Source organism: Cyanistes caeruleus, chromosome 3 (assembly GCF_971803275.1).
Source record: "Cyanistes caeruleus chromosome 3, bCyaCae1.hap1.1, whole genome shotgun sequence".
Taxonomy (NCBI): Eukaryota; Metazoa; Chordata; class Aves; order Passeriformes; family Paridae; genus Cyanistes; species Cyanistes caeruleus.
This window is the reverse complement of record NC_141703.1, coordinates 94167009-94179741: the sequence shown is the minus strand read 5'-3', so window position 1 is coordinate 94179741 and position 12733 is coordinate 94167009. Positions and strand designations below refer to the sequence as shown.

The window sequence follows — 12733 nt, the reverse complement described above, 5'->3', positions numbered from 1 at the left end:
AAAGCAATTTTAAATGAATGAGTCATGGTCTTGTTCTTACATAGTGATATGATATCTACATATAAAGAATAGAAATTAAAATATCTGACTGTCCCCCCACAGAAAAAAACTCGGGAGAAAACGGCTTACTCCATCTATCCTCTCACAAACAAGTGTCTAAACAGTGTACCTAAGCTGATGCCTGAATTTTAAAGCCAATCTGGAAGTTAAACTAAGGCAAACTTCCCCCTGCTGAGAAGGCATGTATGCCTACTGGATTGCTTCAAAAACTTAAAAAAAGAAAAAAAAGGTGGTGAGGGGGAGAGAAAGCCTTTAATGTCTTAACATCAAGTTGCCATCAGATCGCTGCTGTGCCCTAAGTTAGCCTGTCCTGCCAGTACAGAAACTTGTCTTGGAGAACTTGCACTTAGATGCAAGTCCTCTCTTCAAATGATACGCTTGGAAGAAAACCTGGCAGGCAAGTGATTTTTAAGTCATTCAGGCCTTGATGCACATATATGACTTCTCCTCTTTCCATCTTGGGAATTGAGTCAGAAGAGTTTCTAGAGACAGTGACCACAAAATCTGTGTTCTCCATTCAGTCCTTGAATGGCTCTGAAGAGTAGCACCTCAGGCTGATATAGATAACAGAAATGAGAGCTGGATGGGAGGCTCTAAGGTTTGGATGTTCTAAGGTTCAAGTGTGTTCACTGTCTGAGAGTTTCAGTCAAGGGTCAACATCATAAATCAGCATGACAAACATGAGCCTTGTCTCTGCTTGCAGCAGAAATGCCCTGGCTGATTTTCCCTTTCTTGTCTCACGGAGGTTTGCTTTATCAGTGGCTTTCACATTCCTGTAGAGAATCTCAGACAAGTGGATGGCAGAGCCATTCATCACACTGACACAACAGCACCAGACTCTTACCAGTAGCCATTTTAAACTGCCTCAGGGAATAAATTAATTAAAAAAGAAGGTTCGAAAACAAAGGGTATCAGATGAACTTCATTGGAAGTTAGCTCTGACACCCACAGAGTTGCCAAATACTCAGATTTTGTTGTTTCAGAAAAAGTAACCTAACATCCACCTCACTTAACTCAGAATTTTGCTTGAGAAGGGTTAAGTGATAGGTGTTAGAGACTTGAATAGCTACGAAGTTTCAAGCCATCTGCAACCCTGTCTTTGCACTTAGGAAGTGGTGAATAGGCTGTTTCCAAGATGAGCTGCCTTGCCTGGGGTAATTTTGTCAAGGCTGGAGGGGAGAGGTTGGGCGCAGAAGAATTAAACACTTTGGCCAGCTCTTGCCTCTGTGTGCTGGGCTGTGCCAGCCCTCACTTCAGAGCGTGAGTTTAAATTATGGAGCATCTGACAGCAATGATGAACATCATAGGTTAATGTCTGGGAGAGGATATTGTTTTATTTATAGGTATTGGTTAGTGGAAAACAGTAATGGGGTAATTTGTTAACCACGCCTGTCTGGCAGAGGTATGGAAGTTGAATCAAACCAAGCGTTTGCTGTTTCTGCCCTTCTGTCCCGACTCTTATTCCTCCTTCTGTAAATCCCAGGACTAGCACATTCGAAATGTAAATACTCTTTGATAGGAGTTTCTGTGCCTTTGTTGCATTATCTGCGCAGCCCCTGCTTTCAGGGGACCTTCACACAGACAAAATTGATCAGCAGCCGGAGGAGGAAAGCAGCCGTTGCTGTGGCAACCAGTGATGACTCACCCTGGGTAGCAGGCAGCAAAAGCTGTGAGGCTGCAGTAATTTTCCAGATGCTTAATCCAGCTCTCAGAGCTTTTTTTCTCTTGCTGACAGGCAGAAATCCTCCTCTGCCTTTCTTTGCTCAGAGACCCACGCAGCCTGCAGCCGTACGTGATCAGAGTAGTCCTTTGTGGTGCTCACCCAGGGTGGCGTCACAGAGACGTGTCTGGGCCGTGGAGATGAGCTACTCCACCGATTGAACTGTAGCCCCCAAAGGTGGTAAAAATAGAACTGCAAACTGCCCGCCTGTAAAAATACCCCAGTGTGTCATTGGCTGCACTCAGTTCCCTTCTCCCAACTAAAATCACGTTTACTGTAACTACAGCTATGAAATATTAAATCAGTTCATCTTGTTTCTCTTCAGTAATGAGGCTGTCCCTGTGCTGCATACAGAATGTGCTAAAAAGAGAAAAGTGAACTGCTTTCAGCACATGCATTTCCATGAATTAGCTTCTCATTTCTATGACCTACTAATTTTTGTGCACAAATTTCAGTCTGCATATAATGAAATAGAGCAGGTTAAGAGCCTTACCCAGGAAAAGGGCAGTAAAAGGAGCAATGCCTTCCGTGTCACTTGGGCTACCTGCCTTGGGGTTTTCCTCCAATGACTGCATTGTAATGCTGGCCCTGCCTCAGGTGGGGCACTTTTATGAATGTCTTAGTACTTATTTACCTGCTCTGGTGGTGATGTGGAGTTCTTTGTGATTGCCATAGGATGCTCAAGAATCCAAGTGTAACTACATTAAATGTAGCTTCAGCTTATTTATGTAGAAGGTAGACATTCCTCCCTAGAGCCAGAGGAGCAATTAGCACAGTGTGGTGGTGAAATCTGGTTTCCCTGTTGAAGTGAGTTCATCTAGCTGTGGGAAAAACAAAGCTGCTCTACAGCATGTGGAGAAGGAAGAGCTTATGGGGAAAACAGGGAAAAATAGCAATAGAACTCTGTGCCTGCTTCGTGTAGGGGACAAAAAGTACTGATGCTGCCAGCTGCTGTCTCATGCAATCCCTGGAAGGCAGATGGCTTTCTGTGGGTGAATCAAGTGAGGCCATCAACTCCTTCTTCCACAATGCAGCCTCTTGCTTACAAATCCTCACTAAAGATTTGTCACGGTGTGCAGCTGAGCCAAGCTGCTGCATTGCTGACAGGCTCTGCAATGTGTTGCTGGCTGAAGTTAAAGCCATGTAAAGCACCAAGGGTGGGGGGCACGAGAACTGTCTGTGATGTTTGCTTTTTGTTTCTTGTGGTTGTCATCTGCTAGTAAGTACCCATATGACATGAATATGTATTGTCTTGAGTCTTTGTCTCTTGTTAGTAGGTGGGATGTGTAAGTATTTAATAAGTGTGCTGTGGCTGCTCTTCAGGGTAAACCAGTTTGAAAGATCACCAGTGGAGGCTTCTCTTGTTCTTGTGAGATCTCTTGTTCTTTCATGGTGCACAGCTGTTCTCAGCTATGGCCAGAACTTAGATATCCACTGTTCTAAGATCAGTGCCTGATACGGCAACCTTGCTGAGGTTAGAATATCTGGTCTAGGACACTAATTCTTTCACTCGATATCCTTTCTTGAGAACTAATCATACTATGCACTGGTGAATTTATTGAAAGATGTCCTTTTCAGGAGCAGACTCTTTTGGAAATACAAAAAAAAATGGAAAGCCAAATATGAGATTTTTGATTGATTCATCTCACCCCTCAAGATGGGGAGCATTTGCTACCTGGGCAGCTTGACATGTAATAAAAATACTGTTAGTCAGATCTGCAATTTCAGCAGCAATTAGTGCAGGTCTACCTAGCTGTGCTAGTTTTATTATAATGTGTACTATTAGTGTATTTTAAGTTAGCACCTAAAGCTCTGCAGTTCCAGCAAAATCCTTACGTGAAATCATCAGTTGTATTCAGCTCATATATATTTTGTGGGTTCCCTGTCTTTTTGGAAAAGCGTGTTTAATGCTGTTATATTCACTACTAGTAAGGCTATATTGACTTGCTAATGCATTTTGTGATCAGTTAGACTTCAGCAGGTTGTCTGAAATCTCATGGAATGGCATCTGCTTATGCTGACTGTAGGTAACAGCATCTGTAATTAGTTGTATGCTGGTTTCTTGGGTAGTTTGTTTGCAGAGGCACATTCTGGATAGAAGCTGGCTAAAGCCACTGTACCCCCTGAAGGTCCCCAAGGACTCTTAGGCCTGTGAAATGATTTAATAATTGATAGAAGCCTTACTTCTTTACAAGGTAATGATGTATTTCCAGATAACTTTTTGTTCTTGGAAGACACGATTACTAATAATTGTGACTGGATAAAACCTTTAATAATCAGGGCAGCCATGGGATGGTTGGAGCTGATGCACAAATCATACACTATTAGCCTTGCTGCTTCTCAAAATATGTAAAATTGCATATTTCAAATCTTTCCTCTCCTTGATATTTTCTTTCCGAAGGCCTTTTGTACTGGGGGTACACTCTTCCAAATCTTATTGGATATCCTGTACTATGGGAGCCTTATGGGGAAGTAGCACCCATCTCCCTTTCAAAGTCATGCAGGGCTGTACCAAAATCAAACACAGAAAAACACTGCTAAAGCTGACAAAGATACCTCATGTCTGAGATCTCTTTTCTCTGTCCCATGCTATGGATGAGGTAAGGCATCTAGCCTTGCATGCAAGCAAAGGATCCAACCTGCATGTCAAAACAAGCTTTTCAAAACAAGGTGGTTGAAGTCTCTGAGGAATAAGAGAGGTGTGAAGAAGGTCTGTTCAGCAGAGGCACACAGAATGGTAGAATTCCACATGTGTATATGTGATTTCTGAGCCAGCTGGCAGGCTGGAGTTGCTGGAGCAGGAGCACCATCCATCATTGCTGTGAGCTGAGCTGGTATCCCACTGCTGGTATCCCACTGAGCCAGTCAGCTCTGCAAAAACAACGGGGTGGCATCACACCTCTGTGGGAAATGAGTAGCAAAATCAGTAGTTGCCTCTGATTTCACAAAGCTCCAGGCTCAGTTATCTCCCTGGAAGTGCTGTACAAATGGGTTTTATTTTTGCTTATCTTAAAAGACTTGTGGCTTTATGTTACTTTACAGGAAAGAAATATTCAAGCATTGGGAACAGCATGAACCAAATCCCAGGTTCTAAACAACTGAGCTTGTATTTTCATTTGGATTTTGAAACTGCTTTTTCTAATAATGTGCTCTTTAAAACCCTCTGATCCAAGTTAGTGTTTACAGAAAATAGGAATCTTATGTCTTTGGGATATGAGGCTCTGGGAAAACTTAAAAGCCAGGTTTATCATACCTCATGATGCCTTATACACCAACAAGGGAGAGAAAAGCATGGTTCTTCTCTTGGTTGGTGCTTGGCACATCTGTATGGAAATTACCAATCAGAAGCCATTTACAGCTAATTCATTTTTGGCATTTGGATGATTGTCTTTTGAAAGCAATATTCTAGGCTGTTCAATATTCTAGGCTGTTCAAGAGAGAGCACAGTCATCCCACTAATGAGATTTATCAATTTGTTTGCCTTCATTTTCCTGCATATTATTTCATGATAGTAAGATGTATTACTTTGATAGGTTTGCAGGGGAAGCAATAGAAATGCTGCTTTCTGAAACCTTAAACCTTAAAAGCCACAGCTACTGAATTGTTGGGAGAGGTGCTAGATCACCTCAGGTAGGTGGTGTACAGTGTCTGGCATGGCAAATCCTAGTGGATATGGCTGCTGCATCACCTCTGAATAGCACCAGGACTCCTCACAGTGCTATGAAGTTATGCCCTATTGCACAATGTCTTCTAGTACCAGGATGATGAGTGAGAAGGTGGGTCCAGCATTACTGGACAAAGGCAGAGAAAGTTAAAGCCCTATAGCATTCCTGGGCTCCTTGTTGTTCACAGGATTGATTTTTATCTTTTGAGCTTCTTTAAAGGTGCCTACCTGAATTTCCTTTGTTTAGGGATGCATGGAGCTGTCTACTAGTAAATCTCCAGTATAAGAGACACAGAAGAAGCTGTTTATAGTCAAGGTTCTGTTTCTGAAGTAATTAAGGAAGAAGTATCTAATACTCTGTTATTGCACTCAAATTTAGTCTCTATTTTGTGGGGGGGAAGTGAACCTGAGCTACCTGTACTTTCCATGGGATAGAAATCTCCTGTCTTTGCTTCATGAAACAGTTGCAGTTCAGTTAAGCAGAGCTCTGGCTTATTATATCTCTTTTTTTTTTTTTTTTTTAAATACTGTGTTCATAGCAAATTCTATTTAACTCTCCTCTGTGTGTCCCAAATATCTATGCCACTCCTGGGCACTGATTCAGAATTGAGTGCCATCTCCTATCTTTCATGTCCTTCCCTAAGGTGTGGTGAGATTTCTCTGCAAATCTGTCTCTGAAGTTTGGGCCAAGTCTGCTATGCCTAGATAAGAACTATCAGTGGTGAATGCAGTTGTCTTTAACAGTGAGTAAAATTATCTTTAGCTTTCTTGCTGTGCCGGCTCCTCATATATTTTCACCCATGAGTACTGCAGAATTTGCTCTGCTCAGCAACTGTGTGCTGCCTCTGAAGCTTAACTAGCACCAGTGTGACTGTGTGGTTTGCTAGGCACAGGCTTCAAGTCAAGGAAGAGACTGGGGGTCTCCTGATTCTTCAACACCCCCGCTTTTATTTTCTTTTTTCCCCCATGTCTTCATTACTGTGGCATTTGTGTCAGTGCCTCCTTTGGCTCTGCAGGTAAGTTTGCTTAAGTTTGCTCTCTTGTGCATCTCCAGTACAGCACAAAGTGACTTGAATGACCTGTCAGTGTAAAGAGCTTACGTGAAGACCACTGTTATTTTAATAGCAGCCCTTTCTTCTAACCTTTTTAACAGGTCACCTGTGTATACAGTCTCCTCACTTGTACATTGTGTAACAATACTCTGTCACTCATTTGTCTGAAGCTTTTGCTGCCAAGAGTATTTGACACCTTTTGCTAGCATTAGGTTCTCCATAATACCTTCTTTATTTTAAGCAGCACTTACATTCCCCAGACTGACAACCACTGCCTTGAAATTCCTGGGAGCATCACTAGAGACAAAGAATTTTTTTTCCCCTACAGCATTCAATTTTTCTACAGCATTCTGGTTTTGCTTATTTTTTCCTTTTTTTTTTCTTTTTTTCCCTATGATGTGCCATTTGAAGACTGTAGATCTAAACCCTTTAATTTTATAAGAGAGCAAAAAAAAAGTAGAAATAAGCTTTCAAAAGATGTTTACATTTTGCAGCTGTCACCTAATGAAAAGGATGAATATTTTTAAGGATACTACTGTAGAAACTAATTATGTTGTAGAAGTACACCACACGGTCCTCCTACAAGATCCCTCAATGCTTCCATTTTACTTGGAAGTCAGCTGAAGGCTAGAGGGCCTTTGTTGTCCTGAAGAGAGGGTATTAAAGAAGCCCTTGAAGTGTTTTCAGAGGAGCACAGCCTGAGGCTGCATTCCTATTTACCTTGGGTTTTTTCCAAGTTCTGCAGCCCTTGGCAAAGTGGGGAGGGCAGTGCCAGATCACAAAGGAGCTTCTCTCTTGCTGAGTAACTGGGGATGAAACTTCCCTATGCACATAATAATTTTGCTACCTGAAGGCCACTGTCCTTCAGCTTGTTGGAAGTGTAAGAGCACTACACAGGCACTGCTATAATGAAGCATGAGCTTCCTTTATCCTTTACCAATACAGTTCATCAGCTTTACTAAATGTTCTTGAGATTGTTATCTATGGCACTTGTAACTCTTGGTCTGGGTTTGTCTGGTTTTTGTTGTTATGACTTTGGAGTGGCAGTTCTTTTCAATAAGAATTTATGCCTTTATCTGACATGTTGTCTGTTAAGTATAATAAAAAAAGTCAGTAAACAATAAGGTGAAATCACTCTTGTTTGAAGAACCAGCATTGCACAGCTTCCAGAGCTTTCTGCTCTTGCACACAAGCTTTACATGCATTTAACAGAGCTGGCAGGATTTAACCAATGCTGTTACCGCAAAAGTGGAAACTTGATGGTTTCCTCCTTGAGCACAGAGAATGACCCATGGGATTTAAATCTTATTCTGCATGCTGAGGGATGGCAAAATGATGTTTATGTTTAGAGAATAATCTTTTTATTCCTACATGTGTGGTAATTATAGCAGATCATGTACAAAGTTTACTATGCAATATTTCTTCACTTGCTAAAACAAAATGGTGTGACCATACCAAGGACATGGGCATGTGTGAGCTCAATGAGCCCTTTGCAGGGTAGTTGAGTAAAGTGTAAGTCAGTGCCTTAAAGAATAGTACTTGGATGCAGAATGCTCCAGACCTGTACTCAGCAGTGGAGAAAAGTCCATAGAGTTTCCTCCTCGAGGAAACTTGAGGAATCCTTGAGATGATTGTACCCAAGACTGCTACAAGTGTTTTGATGGGGCAAGAAAAACAGTTTTTTCCTATGGCTATCTTACTTTGAGGCTACAGCTTTTCATGTGATGTACAGGGAGGGTGTGGCAGTTTCACTTTGAAACTGGGCAGAAACACCAATTTCGTGTAGTGGTTTAGATTTGCCAATTTGAGTTTCCTGGCCAACAGAACATATGGACCAGATGATTTGGAGAGCTCCCTTTCAGCTGTATTTTTGGAACAGGCAGTTTCCCTATTTAAGATAAATTTGACTGTCATGATGTGCTGCCATTAGTACCTGACAGGCACAGAAATGGCTTTAAATAGCCAGGAAAGGAGAGCTAGGAGGTCTAGGTTGTATTACTTCTCTGCAAACTGTGGACAAATCCTTTTGCTTTGTAACTCTCTGCACCTTATCTCCATCTCTTTAACTACAGATTCATTGGTGTGGGGCGGATTCTCTGCGTGTGTTTGCAGAGCATTGAACAGAGCACAGCTCCAGTCCTCCTTGGGGCTGCAAAATGAAGATGATGTTGATTCCTGGTTTCATTTACAGGTGAGTAAAATGCAGAACTTGGAACACTTGACACGTCTTAAGAAGCTAGGCCACTGTTATTGCTTTCAGAGTGTGATTCAAACCATTGGGAGCTGCATCTGAGAACAGGTTGTGCATCAAAAAGCAGAGCGAACAAGATGGGAAAATCCTGGCCTTGTAAAGCGGTGTCATGGTTTGGGAATGGTATTCTCAACTTAGTACTCCCACATGCACCACTTCTTCCCCTCTGCTCCTCCAATTAGAGGCACAAAGAACAAAATTCATGGGTTGAAATACTAAAAATTTACTGTTAACAGCAATGAGGTAAGAAAATGAACAGTAGCAGCAATTATATTAATAGCAAAAGGTATAAGGAAAGAAATTATTCACAAGGAAAACCACCTATTAATAGACAGTGTAGATGGCTTCCTCCACCACCTTTTCCCTACAGGAAAGTAACTTTTGTCCCCAGAAGAATCCCTTTTCCCTGCCCCCAGCCATGATGTGAGGTGATGTAAAATCACCTCCATGTCCCAGCTATGCCCCCCTCTGGCTACTGCAAAAAATTAACCCTGTCCTGTTCACAACCAGGACAAGTGGGTATATTTGGCTGTGCTTCATCTCATGCTGGGGCTAAGAGATGCTGTAATGCTAGCAAATGGTTAGTGAGTAATTGAGATCTAGTGTTACTAGGATGGACTCAGCCTGCAGGTTTGAGCCCTGAGTTATTCTGGATTTGTGCTTTGTGCTCTTCCTTTGGCCTACTAACTAGATCTGGAATTTTTGCTTTGGTTAAGAGGGAAATAGTAATTTTGAACTTTGCTACTGACATTTGTTTAGTGAGGAAAGTAATCACATAGAGCTTTGTACCCTCCCTATGCTTTTGCCCAGTGTTCCACATTTTGCCCTCACGATGAGCAGGTTGGGTAGTGGGGAGAGAGATGGGAACACAGCAACACTTTTCCTTAAAATAGTTCCACTGTTCATATCCTTTGTGTCTTTGCTTCACTGAGTGCACATGCATGAAGTGTTTTCCAGGTGCTATGAACGTGGTGTACAATCATATCACAAAATTAGCATTTGAGTAGTTTGAGTTTCTTACAACAGCAGTTTCTACTTCATAATACACACCAGCAGGAAGCAGTTCAATGATTGTTTTGATTTTTGTCACCATAATGCCTGACATTCAACCGTTGCTGGTTTTCCTTCTATTCCTCACATGTCCTGCTGGAGTGACAAGGTCTGTACCTTGCTTCAATCCTGAAACACAAGTGGTGTACAAAGGAGGGAGTAGAATCAAAAAGGTCTCCTTGGTTCTGCCTGCCACTGGAGAGGCTGGAGCAAAAGATCTCATCTCTATAGGGGAAAAACTGTGATTAATTAGCACTGATTCCCAAGGAAGAGCACAGGGTGGCTGAATACAGCCCAGCAGTGGGAAGCTTTGTTTCTGGCAGCAGGGTGCAAGCCAGAGGCCTGGCTGTGGGAGAGCTCAAAATCCTGAGGCACTTGCCCGTTCTCCCTGTAGGCATTTGGTATGACTTTGCCTCCCAGCTCTCTGCTTCCAGCCCTGTTGGGATACCAGCAGCTGGGAGAAAGCCCTTTCCCAGGGGAAGGAGGAGATATTGGTTTTTGCTCTACTTAGAAACTTCTGCCTTTTTATTTATACCTATTTGTGTATAAACCCAAATACCCTAAATAAGCATAGATAAATAAATTCAAGCATATATGAATGTTTTTACTCAAGAACTGCCCTAAAAAAGTGGGTAAATTTCTGGACTGAAATATTACTGGCTTTTATTAGTTCTGATGTTAAATGAGATTTTTATTCTTACTATTAATGTAACAATTCCTTTTGAGAGAATATTTTCTTCTAAAACACATTGTGCTACGGGGTTTCTGAGAACTGAGGTGCATCAGCAAGGTATTCAGGGATCTATGAATGATTATTTTTTGAAGGTTACTTAAATCTCTTGGAATATTGATACGCCCACACCTGGCTTGGATGATGAAAACATTGAGTGTAGATGATTGTGGTTTGGTTTAATCTTGCATTTTCTTGCAAGACCCCTTTTAGCTGTAGCTTATCTAACAATGGTGTAGCTATACCTGGATGTCAGAACATGACAAAAGTGGGATGGGACAAGAAGGTTCCTTTTAAAGTCAAGGAGGCATATATAGACTTCATCCACAAAATGCCAGTGTAGATCTGTGCAATTTGACAGGTCTTTATTATATACAATTGATGACATCCCTTATTTTATCAGTTAGCAACAGTACCCTACTGATAACACTTCTGCTCTTAGTAGTAGCCAGGATGGTAATTAATAAATCATCAGGTATGAGGCAGACCACAAGATAATGTCTGTAGAAGAAAAATCTACAGTAAAAAAGACCAAAGTTATTTCTGGTTGTTCATTAAACAGATGGGCTTAAAAATAAAATTAAATGCTCAGTGTGATTGTAATATCTAAGCTGGCTTGTCCCACTCAGACTGTGCTCTTTTAACAAAGACTCCTGTGTTGATTTTTGTGACGCAAATATAGCAGAGGCAGGCAGCCATTAGAAAATAGCAGGAATGACTAGGAAGAGCCATTTTTAACAGTGAGTATTTCTGGAAACTGTCTTTCTGTACCTTGGAAGAAGGGAAGTCATATACAAGTTTGCCAGCTATTATCCTGCTGCTGCCATCTGGCCACCAACTCCAAGTAACTATCTGACATAATGGAACGGTTCCTGGGACATGATAGCTGTCAGGGAGATATTGGCTGTAGAACAGATGTATTGCTGCCACTGTTATTGGGTAATAGGATGTTTTTTCCTCTGTGACCCTGCAGAAGAGTTCAGAAACTATAGAGGACACAGGGAATGAATCTTCTCTTGGTACTTGGGATGGAAACTACCAAGCCCTTCAGTTTAAAAAGCTTTCAAAAGTGTGTTATGTTTGATAGAGAGGCCTTAAAAAATGCACTCTTTCTACTTAAAAAAGAAACAACACTGTATCAACCTGATGCTCCTGTACCAAGTGTGTTCATTCTGTGAGTAGAAACCTGGGAGCTTTTTTTTTTTTGTAATTACTTCCTCTGTAAACTCGGGCTCTGGCTGTGTGATTATGAGTCCTGTGACAGAAAAGGACAAGACTGTCTACACAAAACAAAGGATGAGCTAGTGCAAACTCTGCCAGTTAAAGTTTGGTTGGAAAATGTCAAAGGGGCAGTTTAATCTCATAGATTTTATGCCATGTCATTTCATCTCTTCTTCTGTAGCTGGGATAAAAGAATAAAGCTGTTTGAAAGTGTCACATCTTCTGTACTGCTTCAAACCACAACTGAGCAGCTGTGCCTAGAACTGGTCTGCTGTGGGTTTGAAAAGCCCTTCCTCTCGAAAGATGCTTGCTAAGGATCCAATTCTATGTATACTTTTTCTAGTGCTGGTACAATTTAAGCTTGAAGTCCTGGCGTTCAGCTTCCCTCCACTTTAGTTATCAAATTTGAGTCTGGTACCATTGAGATCTACCACATCTCTAAGGCAGAGATGGGAAATGGAGAGAAGAATGAGAAAGGGTAGAGACAAGAATGAATCTTTTAAATCAGCTTTTTATTTATCAGAGAAATGATAGAGTGCAGTTTTGGTCTCAGAGGGATGTGCAGTCAAAGAAATCAAGACCGGGTCTTGATAAAAAAATCTGCTGATGTGGAGCTTCTTCAGAGCTGAGTTGCCTCTGTGTTGTCAATAGGAACAGAAAACAAACCCAGGACAGTCAAACCAACACATTTGCAAGTAACTTTTTTGAGAGAGAAGAAATAAGAAAAGGGTATTTTTTGGCGCAGTGTTTTGTTGTGGTTTTCTTTTATATTGGTCTTTATAACGAAGCTCTGACACGTCACGATTTCAGCATTAATCATTGAACATAAGTATGAATTCCATTTTTGAGTGATTATTCATATCTGATGCTCGCTGTGAAAACCCCAACCCCACAAAACTGGGATTCTGAAAACTTGCCTACTGCCTTTGGGATATATTCTACCTTGGGTCTGTATGCAAAGCAGACAGACTCTGGGTCCTCTCTG

At 41.5% G+C, this 12733-nt stretch overlaps 1 long non-coding RNA gene across 1 annotated transcript in view; it reads left to right on the top strand.

The window, feature by feature from the left end:
• LOC111943860 (uncharacterized) overlaps positions 1 to 12733 on the top strand; it is a 64693-nt gene that overhangs the window by 10753 nt on the left and 41207 nt on the right. Inside the window, exon 2 of the long non-coding RNA XR_015285025.1 lies at positions 8569 to 8687. This is a non-coding gene — a long non-coding RNA (uncharacterized LOC111943860). The remainder of the gene's footprint in view (positions 1 to 8568; positions 8688 to 12733) is intronic.